Below are 20,317 nucleotides of genomic sequence, written 5' to 3'. Positions count from 1 at the left end.
ACTTTAATATTCTTTTCGGATGCTTTTGAGACTCTTCACATGCTTGAAAATGCATGAAACTCGACAGACACATCACATTTATTATCCAGTAGACATGTGCAAAGTTTCAGAAACGGGCGTGGTGAAATGGCTCAGTAGCGCCACCTTTAGTCAAAAGTGGGGGGGTTAGTTTTATCAACAGCAACAAAACTTGGTATGTGTATTGTTCTCATCAAGACGGACAACTTTCTAATTTACAGTAACTAGCTCGGACCAAGAGGAAGAGAGATATTTTGGTTTGAATGTGGATTTTCTGGAGAATTTTCTCTCCCTCTCTCTGTGTCTATGTGTGTGTGAGGGGAGGGGGGGAGGGATTTGACTATTGCTTTTATATTGTTAATCAAGGTTTCAGGGGCTTTTGGGGTCCTTAACGTGCTCAAAAACTCTTGAAACTTTACACACATGTCAGAACCCACGGCCATCAGGGCCGGGCTGAAGCTGGTACCCGGGCGTGGCAGGGGGGCTCAACAGCGCCCCCTTGAACGGGGTTCTAAAACTTGGTCCATATATCAAACACGCTTGCATGAATTAATATGAAACTCGGTACACATATAGATCTCATCGGGCCGAACAACTTTACCCCGGTCAAGTTTTACGCCAGCCCAACAGGAAGTCAGCTATTATGGGTTGTTTGGAAAACGCTTGCTGTGGAATGTGAAATACTCCTCCTAGAAAATTCACCGTGCCCCCTTCAAACTCGGTGTGGATGTAGTCAAGACATTGAGGATGCTAAATTGCGGACGGATTTTTGATATCTCGAACGGTTTGGCTGTGGCGAGGAATCGAATTTATGGCGAGAAAAGAGAAACACGGAAGTGGAATAACTTCTGCATACATTAACTGATCTTGATGAAACTTCAGCAGTGTGTTCGTGGTAAGAGGCCGATCAGATGGATGTAGCTATTGTGAGTCAAAGTTATAGCGCCACCAACTGGCAGCAGGAAGTGTGTCACTTTCAACATGCTTTTGACAAAAGTGGGGGGGGTTAGTTTTAACTACAGTAAAGAAAAAATAGTTTGTATATTGTTCTCATCAAGCCGGACAACTTTCTAATTTACATTCAATAGCTCTGGCCATCAGGAAGTCAGATATTTTGGTCTGAATGTGGATTTTTTTGCAAAATCAGCCTCAGAATTTTTAGCCACTCCTCTTAAACTATTTATTTTATTCGTACCAAACTTTTTCAACATGATGAAACTACATTAAATATGCTAAATTGTGAACGGATAATAAATATCTCAAACGGTTTTGCTATGGCGAGGGATTAAATAATGTCCAAAAAGGAAACACTAAAAATCTTCTAAAAATGTAATTATATACCATTTATTTCTATATAAAAGTATACAAATATCACAACTAAACCCATTTTATTCTGTTTTTGCAATTCAAGAAGAATGAAAAAGTTAAAACAGGCTATTTAGTGCTATTTGGTTCAACAAAAAAGCAAACATAGGGCTATACTGCCCTCTTGTGTCCAAAAGGACATCAAAATAGTATATAAAACTTTTTACCAGGTAGGCCAATATTGTATTTAAATATACATGTATTAGGTATGTGTCTGAGGATATTTTCCCACCGGTTAATCGACGTGTGACACTAGTGGGTGCTTTTAAATCGCTAATATAATAGTGTAAGAAAAATAATGATAATGTTGCACACACAAATCACACACATGTGGGAAAGAATGATGCTTTTAAACAACACTAAACCGCCATTAGGTGTCGCCAGGCATCCATCTTAATAAGCGAGTCATTGATTCATTCGTTCAAACGATTCGTTCGAATGAGTCGATCATGATTAAGACAGATGTTTATGGATTGATCATTCAATCTTTGAGTCAACCGATTCGTTAAAAATGCTGAATCGTTCAGTTATGAGAAAACACGTGATGCGTTATGGTTCTGCCGTGATCTTTGTTTAACTATTTTCGCTGCTGAAACAGAACAAAAACAGTCAACATTGCATCTAAAATGTAAGTGACTTAATTGTTTATTAACCTGTTGTATGAAATCTAGGGGTGGGAGAAAAAATTTATTCTTAGATGCATCGCGATGCGGACGTGGACGATTCTGAATCGATTCACAAATGTCAAAAAATCGATTCTCTAAAAAAATATTTTCTAATAACGTAATATTGACGGAAGGCAAAAGGCGGAACTCTAAGCGGACGTGCGTGCAGTCTGTGGCGCGCACATAACAGAGAAGTTTCTTCTGCTCACCAAGGCTGCATTTATTTGATTAAAAATACAAACAAAAACAGTAATATTGTAAAATATTATTCCAATTTAAAACAGCTGCTTTCTATTTTAATATATTTTAAACTGTTATTTATTCCTGTGATCAAAGCTGAGTTTTCAGCATCATTACTCCAGTCGTCACTGTCACATGATCCTTCAGAAATTATTCTAATATGATGATTGATACTCAAGAAACATTCATTATTATTTTAAATGTCGAAAACAGTTGTGTACAGTCTTTGATGAATAGAAAGTTCAAAAGAACAGCATTTATCTGAAATCTAAAGCTTTTGTAACGTTAAACACTACCGCTCAAAAGTTTTGGGTTAGTAATAATTAAAATTTTATTTTTTGGGGAAATAAATAAAATAAATCAGTACTTTTATTTATGAAGGATGAGTTAAACTGATCAACAGTTACAGTAAAGACATTTATAATGTTAAAAATATATATATTTGAAATATATGCTGTTCTTTTGAACTTTACATTCATCAAAGCATTTTGAAAAAAAAAATCTGTACACAACTGTTTTCAACATTGAAAATAATAATGAATATTTATTGAGCATCAATCATCATATTAGTATGATTTCTGAAGGATCATGTGACACTGAAGACTGGAGTAATGATGCTGAAAACTCAACTTTGATCACAGAAATGAATTACTATGTAAAATATTTAAAAATTGAAAACAGCTGTTTTAAATTGGAATAATATTTCACAATATTACTGTTTTTGTTTGTATTTTTAATCAAAAAATGCAGCCTTGGTGAGCAGAAGAGACTTCTCCTAAAAACATTAAAAATCTTACTGACCCCAAACTTTTGAACAATAATATATATATATATATATATATATGTATGTGTGTGTATGTATGTATATATATATATATATATATATATATATATATATATATATATATATATATATATATATAAATATAGCTGCGAGCAGCGATGGAGGGCCAAAGCCGGCGGTACCGCCACCCCGGTGCCTTTAGGTAACTAAAGGCACCGGGGTTGCGGTGCCACCGGCTTGGGCCCGTAATCGCTGCTCGCAGCTATATTTAGGGCCCAAGCCCTGAAAGGGCGAAGGCCCTATTGTTTTCGGTAGGATTATTGTTTATTAGGGCCCAAGCCCTGAAAGGGCGAAGGCCCTATTGTTTCCGGTAGGATTATTTATTATTAGGGCCCAAGCCCTGAAAGGGCGAAGGCCCTATTGTTTCCGGTAGGATTATTTATTATTATTATTATTAGGGCCCAAGCCCTGAAAGGGCGAAGGCCCTATTGTTTTCGGTTGGATTATTGTTTATTATTATTAGGGCCCAAGCCCTGAAAGGGCGAAGGCCCTATTGTTTCCGTAAGGATTATTTTTTTTTTTTTTCTTCATTATTTTTTTTTTTGCCTTTTTGACACTTTTGGGGCCCTTAACATGCTCAAAAACTCTTGAAATTTTGCACACACGTCAGAACCCGCGGCCATCAGGGCCGGGCTGAAGCTGGTACCGTGGCGTGGCAGGGGGGCTCGACGGCGCCCCCTGGAATGGGGTCCGAAAACTTGGTCCATAAATCAAACACGCTTGCATGTAATAATATGAAACTCAGTACACATATAGATCTCATCGGGCCGAACAACTTTCGTGCTCTAAGTTTTACAAAAGCCCAACAGGAAGTCGGTTATTATACGTTGTTTGGAAAACGCATACAATGGAATGTGAAATACTCCTCCTAGGGATTTCATCCGATCGCCACCAAACTCGGTGAGAATAAAGTCAAGACATTGAGGATGAATTCTTGCGAACAGATTTTTGATATCTCGAACGGTTTGGCCGTGGCGAGGAAACTAATTTATGGCGAATAATGGGACACAGGAAGTGTGTTATAACTTCTGCATACATTGACTGATCTTGATGAAACTTCAGCAGTGTATTCGTTGTAAGAGGCCGATCACATGGATGTGACTATTGTGAGTCAAAGTTATAGCGCCACCAACTGGCAGCAGGAAGTGTGTCACTTTCAAAATGCTTTGAAGTCACCCTCTTACTTTTACCCGATTTGCTTCAAACTTTATGTGTATAATGTAAACACACGGCAGATGTAGACCTGTGAAAGGATTATTGATATCTTAGATACTGTTGCCGTGGCAACGCATCAAATTTTAATATTCTTTTCGGATGCGTTTGAAACTCTTAGCATGCTTGAAATTGGATGAAACTCGACAGACACATAACACTTATTAGCCAGTAGACATGTGAAAAGTTTCAGAAACGGGCGTGGCAGGGGGGCTCAACAGCGCCCTCTTGAACAGGGTCTGAAAACTTGGTCCATATATCAAACACGCTTGCATGAATTAATATGAAACTCGGTACACATATAGATTTCATCGGGCTGAACAACTTTCCCTCTGTCAAGTTTCACGCCAGCCCAACAGGAAGTCGGCTATTATGGGTTGTTTGGAAAACGCTTGCTGTGGAATGTGATGTACTCCTCCTAGAGAATTCATTCAATCACCTCCAAACTCAGTCAGCATGAAGTCAAGACATTGAGAATGCTAAATTGCGGACGGATTTTTGATATCTCGAACGGTTTGGCCGTGGCGAGGAAACAAATTTATGGCGAGAAAAGAGAGGAGACGAAGTGTTATAACTTCTGCATACATTAACTGATCTTGATGAAACTTTAGCAGTGTGTTCGTGGTAAGAGGCAGATCAGATGGATGTAACTATCGTGAGTCAAAGTTATAGCGCCACCAACTGGCAGCAGGAAGTGTGTCACTTTCAACATGCGTTTGACAAAAGTGGGTGGGTTAGTTTTACCAACAGTTACAAAAATCAGTACATATATTGGTCTCACCGAGCCGGACAACTTTCTAATTTACAGTTATTAGCTCAGAGCAAAAGGAAGTCAGATATTTTGGTTTGAATGTGGATTTTTTGGATATTTCAGACTCTGAGTTTTTAGCTACTCTTCCTAACTGGTTTATTTTATTCACACCAAACTTTTTCAAAATGATAAAGATACATTAAAGATGCTAAATTGTGAACGGATATTAAACATCTCAAACGGTTTTGCTATAGTGAGGGACTAAAGTAAAGTAACACTTAAAGCCTCATCTTCTAAAAATGTAATTAAACACCATTTATTTCTATATAAAAGTATAAAAATATCACAACTAAACCCGTTTTATTCTTTTTTTTTCAATTTAATAAATATTTATAAGTTTAAAAATAGTAATTGTACTATTTAGTCCCATAAAAGTCAAGTCATACATAGGGCTATACTGCCCTCTTGTGTTAAAAATCAGGTAGGCCTATTGTATCTACTTAAAAATATACTAGGTATGTGACGGTGAGAATATTTTACCACCGGTTAATCGACGTGTGACACCGCTGGGGGCTTTTGAATCGCCAACTTAAAAACGAAAGTAAAATATGTTCGTCCACACTGACATTGATAGTGGTTGAGCGAGCGTTTCAAATTAATTCCTATGGAAGTAGGAATTAACTGAAAAAGTTCACTCTGTTCTGCTCGTTCCTCGCCGTGGATGTGCACCGTTATGAATGCCCGTGCAGCCATGAGCATTTTAGTTTAATTTTAAAATTAGAGCCTTTCGGGGGTTGATTGCTTGAAATTATTTTACAAAAGCACAATGTTGTGTTTTATTGCGACTGTACACAAATATAAGTTAACACTTTGCAGTTTGAATGTCGTCCTGTATAATGACGGAGTATGTTTTTATGTGTCCACTGTTCAAACGCGCCCACGCCACACACACACACCCACACACACACGGTTTACTATCTTTTTGGGGACTCTCCATAGATTTAATGATTTTTATACTGTACAAACTGTATATTTTATATCCTTACACTAACCCTACCCCTAAACCTACCCATCACTGAAAACTTTCTGCATTTTTACATTTCCAAAAAAACTCATTCTGTATGAAGCTTGTTTACCCATGGGGACCTCTATTTAGGTCCCCACTGTGATACGAGTCCCCATGAGTCTGTGTGCATTCAGGTTAAAGTCCCCACCGGGACAGAAAAACATGAACACACACACACACACACACACACACACACACACACACACACACACACACACACACACACACACACACACACACACACACACACACTAGCATTGCAATCTTGACATTGCAGCCTGTTCATTATAGACTTAATAAAATATAATAATAAAATGGTCAACCTAACATATAAAGATTACACTGCTCTAAATAGTCAGTAGTACAATTCGTACAATCACAGTAAGCACCGCTCCACTGTGAATTTTCCAAGGACATTTTTGCGCATGTGAAGAGGATCATTTTTCCCTTCGATATTGGAACGTGAGTGAAGTACAAAGCATATAATAAACAATAGTTTAGCATCCAAAAAAAGGTCATTATATATATATATTTTTTTTTTTTTTTTTTTTTTTAAGTGACAAGACAAAGAATATTACTTGTCTGATATATATATATATATATATATATATATATATATATATATATATATATATATATAAATATAGCTGCGAGCAGCGATGGAGGGCCCAAGCCGGTGACACCGCCACCCCGGTGCCTTTAGTGTAACTAAAGGCACCAGGTTGGCGGTGCCACCGGCTTGGGCCCGCAATCGCTGCTCGCAGCTATATTTATTATTATTTTTTTTTTTTTTTTCTACTTCTTGGGCACTTTTGGGGCCCTTAACATGCTCAAAAACTCTTGAAATTTTGCACACACGTCAGAACCTGCGGCCATCAGGGCCGGACTGAAGCTGGTACCCGGGCGTGGCACGGGGGCTCGACAGCGCCCCCTGGAATGGTGTCTGAAAAATTGGTACATAAATCAAACACGCTTGCATGTAATAATATGAAACTCAGTCCACATATAGATCTCATCGGGCCGAACAACTTTCAACAACTAAGTTTTACACCAGCCCAAAAGGAAGTCGGTTATTATACGTTGTTTGGAAAACGCATACAATGGAATGTGAAATACTCCTCCTAGGGAATTCATCCGATCGCCACCAAACTAGGTGTGAATGAAGTCAAGACATTGAGGATGCTAAATTGCGGACGGATTTTTGATATCTCGAACGGTTTGGCCGTGGCGAGGAAACGAATTTATGGCGAATAATGGGACACAGGAAGTGTGTTATAACTTCTGCATACATTGACTGATCTTGATGAAACTTCAGCAGTGTATTCGTTGTAAGAGGCCGATCACATGGATGTGACCTTTGTGAGTCAAAGTTATAGCGCCACCAACTGGCAGCAGGAAGTTTGTCATTTTCAAAATGCTTTGAAATCACCCTCTTATTTTTACCCGATTTGCTTCAAACTTTATGTGTATAATGTAAATACATGGCAGATGTAGACTTGTGAAAGGATTATTTATATCTTAGATACTGTTGCCGCGGCAACGCATCAAACTTTAATATTCTTTTCGGATGCTTTTGAGACTCTTCGCATGCTTGAAATTGGATGAAACTCGACAGACACATAACACTTATTAGCCAGTAGACATGTGAAAAGTTTCAGAAATGGGCGTGGCAGGGGGGTTCAACAGCGCCACCTTGAACAGGGTCTGAAAACTTGGTCCATATATCAAACACGCTTGCATGAATTAATATGAAACTCGGTACACATATAGATCTCATCAGGCCGAACAACTTTCCCTCTGTCAAGTTTCACGCCAGCCCAACAGGAAGTCGGCTATTATGGGATGTTTGGAAAACGCTTGCTGTGGAATGTGAAGTACTCCTCCTAGAGAATTCATCCCATCCCCACCAAACTCGGTGTGCATGAAGTCAAGACATTGAGGATGCTAAATTGTGGACGGATTTTTGATATCTCGAACGGTTTGGCCGTGGCGACGAAACGAATTTATGGCGAGAAAAGAGAAACACGAAGTGGAATAACTTCTGCATACATTAACTGATCTTGATGAAACTTCAGCAGTGTGTTCGTGGTAAGAGGCCGATCAGATGGATGTAACTATTGTGAGTCAAAGTTATAGCGCCACCAACTGGCAGCAGGAAGTGTGTCACTTTCAAAATGTTTTTGACAAAAGTGGGGGGGTTAGTTTTACCAACAGTTAAAAAAAATCACAATATTTGTTGGTCTCACCGAGCCGGACAACTTTCTAATTTACAGTTATTAGCTCAGAGCAAAAGGAAGTCAGATATTTTGGTTTGAATGTGGATTTTTTGGATATTTCAGACTCTGAGTATTTAGCTACTCTTCCTAACTGGTTTATTTTATTCACACCAAACTTTTTCAACATGATGAAAACACATTAAAGATGCTAAATTGTGAACGGATATTAAACATCTCAAACGTTTTTTCTATAGTGAGGGACTAAAGTAATGTACAAAAAGGAAACTAAAAGCCTCATCTTCTAAAAATGTAATTAAACACCATTTATTTCTATATAAAAGTATACAAATATCACAACTAAACCCATTTTATTCTTTTTTTTCAATCTAATAAATATTTATAAGTTTAAAAATAGTAATTGTACTATTTAGTCCCATAAAAGTCAAGTCATACATAGGGCTATACTGCCCTCTTGTGTTCAAAATCAGGTAGGCCTATTGTATCTACATAAAAATATACTAGTGACGGTGAGAATATTTTACCACCGGTTAATCGACGTGTGACACCGCTGGGGGCTTTTGAATCGCCAACATAAAAACGAAAGTAAAATATGTTCGTCCGCACTGACATTGATAGTGGTTGAGCGAGCGTTTCAAATTAATTCCTATGGAAGTAGGAATTAACTGAAAAACGTTCACTCTGTTCTGCTCGTTCCTCGCCGTGGATGCGCACCGTTATGAATGCCCGTGCAGCCATGAGCATTTTAGTTTAATTTTAAAATTAGCGCCTTTCGGGGGTGGATTGCTTGAAATTATTTTACAAAAGCACAATGTTGTGTTTTATTGCGACTGTACACAAATATAAGTTAACACTTTGCAGTTTGAATGTCGTCCTGTATAATGACGGAGTATGTTTTTATGTGTCCACTGTTCCATCGCGCCCACGCCACACACACACACGCACACACACACACACACACACACACACACACACACACACGGTTTACTATCTTTGTGGGGACTCTCCATAGACTTAATGGTTTTTATACTTTACAAACTGTATATTCTATCTCCTCACACTAACCCTACCCCTAAACCTACCCATCACAGAAAACTTTCTGCATTTTTACATTTCCCAAAAAACTCATTCTGTATGATTTATAAGCTTGTTTACTCATGGGGACCTCTATTTAGGTCCCCACTGTGACACGAGTCCCCATGAGTCTGTGTGCATTCAGGTTGAAGTCCCCACCGGGATAGAAAAACATGAACACACATATACACACACACACACACACACACACATTCCAGCATTGCAATCTTGACATCGCAGCCTGATCATTATAGCCTTAATAAAATATAATAATAAAATAGTCAACCTAACATATAAAAATTACACTGCTTTAAATAGTCAGTAGTACAATTCGTACATTCACAGTAAGCACCGCTCCACTGTGATGTTTCCAAGCACATTTTTGTGCATGTGAAGAGGATGATTTTTTCCATCAATATTGGAACACGAGTGAAGAACAAAGCCTATAATAAAGAATAGTTTAGCATCCAAATACATGGCAAATGTTGAAACATTTTGATTCTAATGAGAGGGTTACGTGAACCCAACACTGCTTACTTTCATTTTTATTTTTACATTAAATTTAAAGGATTTGGTGTGGAATATTTTGAGTGTATCGTAAAATCAGAATAAGGTAAGTCAAGTAATATTTTCTGTCTTTTATATATTTATATATGTGTGTATATATATATATATATATATATATATATATATACTGTATATATATATATATATATATATATATATATATATATATATAAATATAGCTGCGAGCAGCGATGAAGGGCCAAAGCCGGCGGTACCGCCACCGGGGTTGCGGTGCCACCGGCTTGGGCCCGTAATCGCTGCTCGCAGCTATATTTATTATTATTATTATTATTTTTCTGTCAACCTTTCGGGCACTTTTGGGGCCTTTAACATGCTCTAAAACTCTTGAAATTTTGCACACAGGTCAGAACCTGCGGCCATCAGGGTCGGGCTGAAGCTGGTACCCGGGCGTGGCAGGGGGGCTCAACAGCGCCCCCTTGAACGGGGTCCGAAAACTTGGTCCATAAATCAGACACGCTTGCATGTAATAATATGAAACTCAATACACATATAGATCTCATCGGGCCAAACAACTTTCGTACTTTTACTTTTTACGCCAGCCCAACAGGAAGTCGGCTATTATGGGTTGTTTGGAAACGCATGCTGTGGAATTTAATGTACTCCTCCTAGGGAGTTCATCCATTCGCCTCCAAACTCAGTCAGCATGAAGTCAAGACATTGAGGATGCTAAATTGCAGACGGATTTTTGATATCTCGAACGGTTTGGCCGTGGCGAGGACACGAATTTATGGCGAATAATGGAAACAGGAAGTGTGTTATAACTTCTGCATACATTAACTGATCTTGATTAAACTTCAGCAGTGTGTTAGTTGTAAGAGGCCGATCACATGGATGTGACTATTGTGAGTCAAAGTTATAGCGCCACCAACTGGCAGCAGGAAGTGTGTCCCTTTCAAAATGCTTTGAAATCACCCTCTTATTTTTACCCGATTTGCTTCAAACTTTATGTGTATAATGTAAACACACGGCAGATGTAGACATGTGAAAGGATTTTTGATATCTTTAATACTGTTGCCATGGCAACGCTTCAAACTTTAATATTCTTATTTGATGCTTTTGAGACTCTTAACATACTAGAAAAATTGGATGAAACTCGACAGACACATCACACTTATTAGCCCGTAGACTTGTGCAAAGTTTCAGAAACGGGTGTGGTGAGGGGCTCAGTAGCGCCACCTTTAGTCATAAGTGGGGGGGGGGGGTAGTTTTATCAACAGCAACAAAACTTGGTATGTGTATTGTTCTCATCAAGACGGACAACTTTCTAATTTACATTAACGATCTCCGACCAACAGGAAGAGAGATATTTTGGTTTGAATGTGGATTTTCTGAAGAATTTTCTCTCCCTCTCTCTGTGTCTCTGTGTGTGTGAGGGGAGGGGGGGATTTGACTATTGCTTTTATATTGTTAATCACGGTGTCAGGGGCTTTTGGGGTCCTTAACGTGCTCAAAAACTCTTGAAACTTTGCACACAAGTCAGAACCCCCTGCCATCAGGGACGGGCTGAAGCTGGTACCCGGGCGTGGCAGGGGGGCTCAACAGCGCCCCCTTGAACGGTGTCCCAAAACTTGGTCCATAGATCAAACACGCTTGCATGAATTAATATGAAACTCGGTACACATATAGATCTCATCGGGCCGAACAACTTTCCCCCGGTCAAGTTTTACGCCAGCCCAACAGGAAGTCGGCTATTATGGGTTGTTTGGAAAACGCTTGCTGTGGAATGCGAAGTACTCCTCCTAGAGAATTCATCCAATCCCCACCAAACTCGGTGTGCATGAAGTCAGAACATTGAGGATTCTAAATTGCGGACGGATTTTTGATATCTCGAACGGTTTGGCCGTGGCGAGGAAACGAATTTATGGCGAGAAAAGAGAAACACGAAGTAGAATAACTTATGCATACATTAACTGATCTTGATGAAACTTCAGCAGTGTGTTCGTGGTAAGAGGCCGATCAGATGGATGTAACTATTGTGAGTCAAAGTTATAGCGCCACCAACTGGCAGCAGGAAGTGTGTCACTTTCAACATGCTTTTGACAAAAGTGGGCGGGTTAGTTTTAACTACAGTAAAAAAAAAAAAGTTTGTATATTGTACTCATCAAGCCGGACAACTTTCTAATTTACATTCATTAGTTCCTGCCATCTGGAAGTCAGATATTTTGGTCTGAATGTGGATTTTTTGGATATTTCAGACTCTGAGTTTTTAGTTACTCCTCCTTATACATAGGGCTATACTGCCCTCTTGTGTTCAAAATCAGGTAGGCCTATTGTATCTATATAAAAATATACTAGGTAATATGTGACTTTGAGAATATTTTACCACCGGTTAATCGACGTGTGACACCACTGGGGGCTTTTGAATCGCCAACTTAAAAACGAAAGTAAAATATGTTCGTCCGCACTGACATTGATAGTGGTTGAGCAAGCATTTCAAATGAATTCCTATGGAAGTAGGAATTAACTGAAAAACATTCCTCGCTCGTTCCTCGCCGTGGACGCGCACCGTTATGAATGCCCGTGCAGCCGTGAGCATTTTAGTTTAATTTTAAAATTAGCGCCTTTTGGGGGGTGGATTGCTTGAAATTATTTTACAAAAGCACAATGTTGTGTTTTATTGCGACTGTACACAAATATAAGTTAACACTTTGCAGTTTGAATGCCATCCTGTATAATGACGGAGTATGTTTTTATGTGTCCACTGTTCAAACGCGCCCACGCCACACACACACACACACACACACACACACACACACACACACGGTTTATTATCTTTGTGGGGACTCTCCATAGCCTTAATTTTTTTTATACTGTATAAACTGTATATGCTATCTCCTCACACTAACCCTACCCCTAAACCTACCTATCACAGAAAACTTTTTGCATTTTTACATTTCCAAAAAAACTCATTCTGTATGATTTATAAGCTTGTTTACCCATGGGGACCTCTATTTAGGTCCCCACTGTGACACGAGTCCCCATGAGTCTGTATGCATTCAGGTTGAAGTCCCCACCGGGATAGAAAAACATGAACACACACACACACACATTCCAGCATTGTAATCTTGACATCGCAGCCTGTTCATTATGGCCTTCATAAAATATAATAATAAAATAGTCAACCTAACATATAACAATTACACTGCTCTAAATAGTCAGTAGTACAATTCATACATTCACAGTAAGCACCGCTCCACTGTGGTGTTTCCAAGCACATTTTTGCGCTTGTGAAGAGGATGATTTTTTCCGTCGATATTGGAACACGAGTGAAGAACAAAGCCTATAATAAAGAATAGTTTAGCATCCAAATACATCGCAAATGTTGAAACATTTTGATTCTAATGAGAGGGTTACGTGAGCCCAACACTGCTTTCTTTCATTTTTATTTTTACATTAAATTTAAAGGATTTGTTGTGGAATATTTTGAGTGTATCATAAAATCAGAATAAGGTAAGTCAAGCAACATTTTTGGTCTTTTATATATATATATATATATATATATATATATATATATATATATATATAAATATAGCTGCGAGCAGCGATGAAGGGCCAAAGCCGGCGGTACTGCCACCCCAGTGCCTTTAGGTAACTAAAGGCACCGGGGTTGCGGTGCCACCGGCTTGGGCCCGTAATCGCTGCTCGCAGCTATATTTATTATTATTATTATTTTTCTGTCAACCTTTCGGGCACTTTTGGGGCCTTTAACATGCTCGAAAACTCTTGAAATTTTGCACACAGGTCAGAACCTGCGGCCATCAGGGCCGGGCTGAAGCTGATATCCGGGCGTGGCAGGGGGGCTCAACAGCGCCCCCTTGAACAGGGTCCAAAAACTTGGTCCATAAATCAGACACGCTTGCATGTAATAATATGAAACTCAATACACATATAGATCTCATCGGGCCAAACAACTTTCGTACTTTTACTTTTTACGCCACCCCAACAGGAAGTCGGCTATTATGGGTTGTTTGGAAACGCATGCTGTGGAATTTAATGTACTCCTCCTAGGGAATTCATCCATTCGCCTCCAAACTCAGTCAGCATGAAGTCAAGACATTGAAGATGCTAAATTGCGGACGGATTTTTGATATCTCGAACGGTTTGGCCTTGGCGAGGACACGAATTTATGGCGAATAATGGAAACAGGAAGTGTGTTATAACTTCTGCATACATTAACTGATCTTGATTAAACTTCAGCAGTGTGTTCGTTGTAAGAGGCCGATCACATGGATGTGACTATTGTGAGTCAAAGTTATAGCGCCACCAACTGGCAGCAGGAAGTGTGTCCCTTTCAAAATGCTTTGAAATCACCCTCTTATTTTTACCCGATTTGCTTCAAACTTTATGTGTATAATGTAAACACATGGCAGATGTAGACTTGTGAAAGGATTTTTGATATCTTTAATACTGTTGCCATGGCAACGCTTTAAACTTTAATATTCTTTTTTGATGCTTTTGAGACTCTTCGCATGCTTGAAATTGGATGAAACTCGACAGACACATAACACTTATTAGCCAGTAGACATGTGAAAAGTTTCAGAAATGGGCGTGGCAGGGGGGTTCAACAGCGCCACCTTGAACAGGGTCTGAAAACTTGGTCCATATATCAAACACGCTTGCATGAATTAATATGAAACTCGGTAGCCTACACATATAGATCTCATCAGGCCGAACAACTTTCCCTCTGTCAAGTTTCACGCCAGCCCAACAGGAAGTCGGCTATTATGGGATGTTTGGAAAACGCTTGCTGTGGAATGTGAAGTACTCCTCCTAGAGAATTCATCCCATCCCCACCAAACTCGGTGTGCATGAAGTCAAGACATTGAGGATGCTAAATTGTGGACGGATTTTTGATATCTCGAACGGTTTGGCCGTGGCGAGGAAACGAATTTATGGCGAGAAAAGAGAAACACGAAGTGGAATAACTTCTGCATACATTAACTGATCTTGATGAAACTTCAGCAGTGTGTTCGTGGTAAGAGGCCGATCAGATGGATGTAACTATTGTGAGTCAAAGTTATAGCGCCACCAACTGGCAGCAGGAAGTGTGTCACTTTCAAAATGTTTTTGACAAAAGTGGGGGGGTTAGTTTTACCAACAGTTAAAAAAAAATCACAATATATGTTGGTCTCACCGAGCCGGACAACTTTCTAATTTACAGTTATTAGCTCAGAGCAAAAGGAAGTCAGATATTTTGGTTTGAATGTGGATTTTTTGGATATTTCAGACTCTGAGTATTTAGCTACTCTTCCTAACTGGTTTATTTTATTCACACCAAACTTTTTCAACATGATGAAAACACATTAAAGATGCTAAATTGTGAACGGATATTAAACATCTCAAACGTTTTTTCTATAGTGAGGGACTAAAGTAATGTACAAAAAGGAAACTAAAAGCCTCATCTTCTAAAAATGTAATTAAACACCATTTATTTCTATATAAAAGTATACAAATATCACAACTAAACCCATTTTATTCTTTTTTTTCAATCTAATAAATATTTATAAGTTTAAAAATAGTAATTGTACTATTTAGTCCCATAAAAGTCAAGTCATACATAGGGCTATACTGCCCTCTTGTGTTCAAAATCAGGTAGGCCTATTGTATCTACATAAAAATATACTAGTGACGGTGAGAATATTTTACCACCGGTTAATCGACGTGTGACACCGCTGGGGGCTTTTGAATCGCCAACATAAAAACGAAAGTAAAATATGTTAGTCCGCACTGACATTGATAGTGGTTGAGCGAGCGTTTCAAATTAATTCCTATGGAAGTAGGAATTAACTGAAAAACGTTCACTCTGTTCTGCTCGTTCCTCGCCGTGGATGCGCACCGTTATGAATGCCCGTGCAGCCATGAGCATTTTAGTTTAATTTTAAAATTAGCGCCTTTCGGGGGTGGATTGCTTGAAATTATTTTACAAAAGCACAATGTTGTGTTTTATTGCGACTGTACACAAATATAAGTTAACACTTTGCAGTTTGAATGTCGTCCTGTATAATGACGGAGTATGTTTTTATGTGTCCACTGTTCCATCGCGCCCACGCCACACACACACACGCACACACACACACACACACATACACACACACACACACACGGTTTACTATCTTTGTGGGGACTCTCCATAGACTTAATGGTTTTTATACTTTACAAACTGTATATTCTATCTCCTCACACTAACCCTACCCCTAAACCTACCCATCACAGAAAACTTTCTGCATTTTTACATTTCCCAAAAAACTCATTCTGTATGATTTATAAGCTTGTTTACCCATGGGGACCTCTATTTAGGTCCCCACTGTGACACGAGTCCCCATGAGTCTGTGTGCATTCAGGTTGAAGTCCCCACCGGGATAGAAAAACATGAACACACATATACACACACACACACACACACACACACACATTCCAGCATTGCAATCTTGACATCGCAGCCTGATCATTATAGCCTTAATAAAATATAATAATAAAATAGTCAACCTAACATATAAAAATTACACTGCTCTAAATAGTCAGTAGTACAATTCGTACATTCACAGTAAGCACCGCTCCACTGTGATGTTTCCAAGCACATTTTTGCGCTTGTGAAGAGGATGATTTTTTCCATCAATATTGGAACACGAGTGAAGAACAAAGCCTATAATAAAGAATAGTTTAGCATCCAAATACATGGCAAATGTTGAAACATTTTGATTCTAATGAGAGGGTTACGTGAACCCAACACTGCTTACTTTCATTTTTATTTTTACATTAAATTTAAAGGATTTGGTGTGGAATATTTTGAGTGTATCGTAAAATCAGAATAAGGTAAGTCAAGTAATATTTTCTGTCTTTTATATATTTATATATGTGTGTATATATATATATATATATATATATATATATATATATATATACTGTATATATATATATATATATATATATATATATATATAGCTGCGAGCAGCGATTACGGGCCAAAGCCGGCGGTACCGCCACCCCGGTGCCTTTAGGTAAAGGCACCAGGGTTGCGGTGCCACCGGCTTGGGCCCGTAATCGCTGCTCGCAGCTATATTTAGGGCCCAAGCCCTGAAAGGGCGAAGGCCCTATTGTTTTCGGTAGGATTATTTATTATTATTATTAGGGCCCAAGCCCTGAAAGGGCGAAGGCCCTATTGTTTTCGGTAGGATTATTATTATTATTATTATTATTATTATTATTATTATTTTGTCAACCTTTCGGCCACTTTTGGGGCCCTTAACATGCTCAAAAACTCTTGAAATTTTGCACACAGGTCAGAACCCGCGGCCATCAGGGCCGGACTGAAGCTGGTACCCGGGCGTGGCAGGGGGGCTCGACAGCGCCCCCTGGAACGGGATCCAAACACGTGTCCGTAAATCAAACACGCTTGCATGTAATAATATGAAACTCGGTACACATATAGATCTCATCGGGCCGAACAACTTTCGTGCTCTAAGTTTTACGCCAGCCCAACAGGAAGTCGGCTATTAAGGGTTGTTTGGAAACGCATGCTGTGGAATTTAATGTACTCCTCCTAGGGAATTCATCGATTCGCCTCCAAACTCGGTGTGCATGAAGTCAAGACATTGAGGATGCTAAATTGCGGACGGATTTTTGATATCTCGAACGGTTTGGCCGTGGCGAGGAAACGAATTTATGGCGAAAAAATGAAACAGGAAGTGTGTTATAACTTCTGCATACATTAACTGATCTTGATGAAACTTCAGCAGTGTGTTCGTTGTAAGAGGCCGATCGCACAGATGTGACTATTGTGAGTCAAAGTTATAGCGCCACCAACAGGCAGCAGGAAGTACATCACTTTCAAAATGCTTTGAAATCACTGTCTTATTTTTACCAGATTTGCTTCAACCTTTATGTGTACAATGTAGACACACGGCAGATGTAGACCTGTGAAAGGATTATTGATATCTTAGATACTGTTGCCGTGGCAACGCATCAAACTTTAATATTCTTTTTTTATGCTTTTGAGACTCTTAACATACTTGAAATTGCATGAAACTCGACAGACACATCACATTTATTATCCAGTAGACATGTGCAAAGTTTCAGAAACGGGCGTGGTGAGGGGCTCAGTAGCGCCACCTTTAGTCATAAGTGGGGGGGTTAGTTTTATCAACAGCAACAAAACTTGGTATGTGTATTGTTCTCATCAAGACGGACAACTTTCTAATTTACATGAACCATCTCCGACCAACAGGAAGAGAGATATTTTGGTTTGAATGTGGATTTTCTGAAGAATTTTCTCTCCCTCTCTCTGTGTCTGTGTGTGTGTGAGGGGAGGGGGGGATTTGACTATTGCTTTTATATTGTTAATCAAGGTTTCAGGGGCTTTTGGGGTCCTTAACGTGCTCAAAAACTCTTGAAACTTTGCACACAGGTCAGAACCCACGGCCATCAGGGCCGGGCTGAAGCTGGTAGCCGGGCGTGGCTGGGGGGCTCAACAGCGCCCCCTTGAACGGGGTTCTAAAACTTGATCCATATATCAAACACGCTCGCATGAATTAATATGAAACTCGGTACACATATAGATCTCATCGGGCCGAACAACTTTACCCCGGTCAAGTTTTACGCCAGCCCAACAGGAAGTCGGCTATTATGGGTTGTTTGGAAAACGCTTGCTGTGGAATGTGAAATACTCCTCCTAGAAAATTCACCGTGTCCCCTTCAAACTCGGTGTGCATGTAGTCAAGACTTTGTGGATGCTAAATTGCGGACGGATTTTTGATATCTCGAACGGTTTGGCTGTGGCGAGGAATCGAATTTATGGCGAGAAAAGAGAAACACGGAAGTGGAATAACTTCTGCATACATTAACTGATCTTGATGAAACTTCAGCAGTGTGTTCGTGGTAAGAGGACGATCAGATGGATGTAGCTATTGTGAGTCAAAGTTATAGCGCCACCAACTGGCAGCAGGAAGTGTGTCACTTTCAACATGCTTTTGACAAAAGTGGGGGGGTTAGTTTTAACTACAGTAAAGAAAAAATAGTTTGTATATTGTTCTCATCAAGCCGGACAACTTTCTAATTTACATTCAATAGCTCTGGCCATCAGGAAGTCAGATATTTTGGTCTGAATGTGAATTTTTTTGCAAAATCAGCCTCTGAATTTTTAGCCACTCCTCTTAAACTATTTATTTTATTCGTACCAAACTTTTTCAACATGATGAAACTACATTAAATATGCTAAATTGTGAATGGATAATAAATATCTCAAACGGTTTTGCTATGGCGAGGGATTAAATAATGTCCAAAAAGGAAACACTAAAAATCTTCTAAAAATGTAATTATATACCATTTATTTCTATATAAAAGTATACAAATATCACAACTAAACCCATTTTATTCTGTTTTTGCAATTCAAGAAGAATGAAAAAGTTAAAACAGGCTATTTAGTGCTATTTGGTTCAACAAAAAAAGCAAACATAGGGCTATACTGCCCTCTTGTGTCCAAAAGGACATCAAAATAGTATATAAAACTTTTTACCAGGTAGGCCAATATTGTATTTAAATATACATGTATTACGTATGTGTCTGAGGATATTTTCCCACCGGTTAATCGACGTGTGACACGAGTGGGTGCTTTTAAATCGCTAATATAATAGTGAAAGAAAAATAATGATAATGTTGCACACACAAATCACACACATGTGGGAAAGAATGATGCTTTTAAACAACACTAAACCGCCATTAGGTGTCGCCAGGCATCCATCTTAATAAGCGAGTCATTGATTCATTCGTTCAAACGATTTGTTCGAATGAGTCGATCATGATTAAGACAGATGTTTATGGATTGATCATTCAATCTTTGAGTCAACCGATTCGTTAAAAATGCTGAATCGTTCAGTTATGAGAAAACACGTGATGCGTGATGGTTCTACCGTGATCTTTGTTTAACTATTTTCGCTGCTGAAACAGAACAAAAACAGTCAACATTGCATCTAAAATGTAAGTGACTTAATTGTAACTGTTTATTAACCTGTTGTATGAAATCTAGGGGTGGGAGAAAAAATTTATTCTTAGATGCATCGCGATGCGGACGTGGACGATTATGAATCGATTCACAAATGTCAAAAAATCGATTCTCTAAAAAAATACAGCATGTTAAGGGCCCCAAAAGTGCCCGAAAGGTTGACAAAATAATAATAATAATAATAAATATAGCTGCGAGCAGCGATGAAGGGCCAAAGCCGGCGGCACCGCCACCCCGGTGCCTTTAGGTAACTAAAGGCACCG

The sequence above is a fragment of the Squalius cephalus genome, assembly GCF_949319135.1.
Source record: "Squalius cephalus genome assembly, chromosome: 22".
Classification (NCBI taxonomy): domain Eukaryota; kingdom Metazoa; phylum Chordata; class Actinopteri; order Cypriniformes; family Leuciscidae; genus Squalius; species Squalius cephalus.
Note: the sequence above shows the minus strand (reverse complement) of the source record.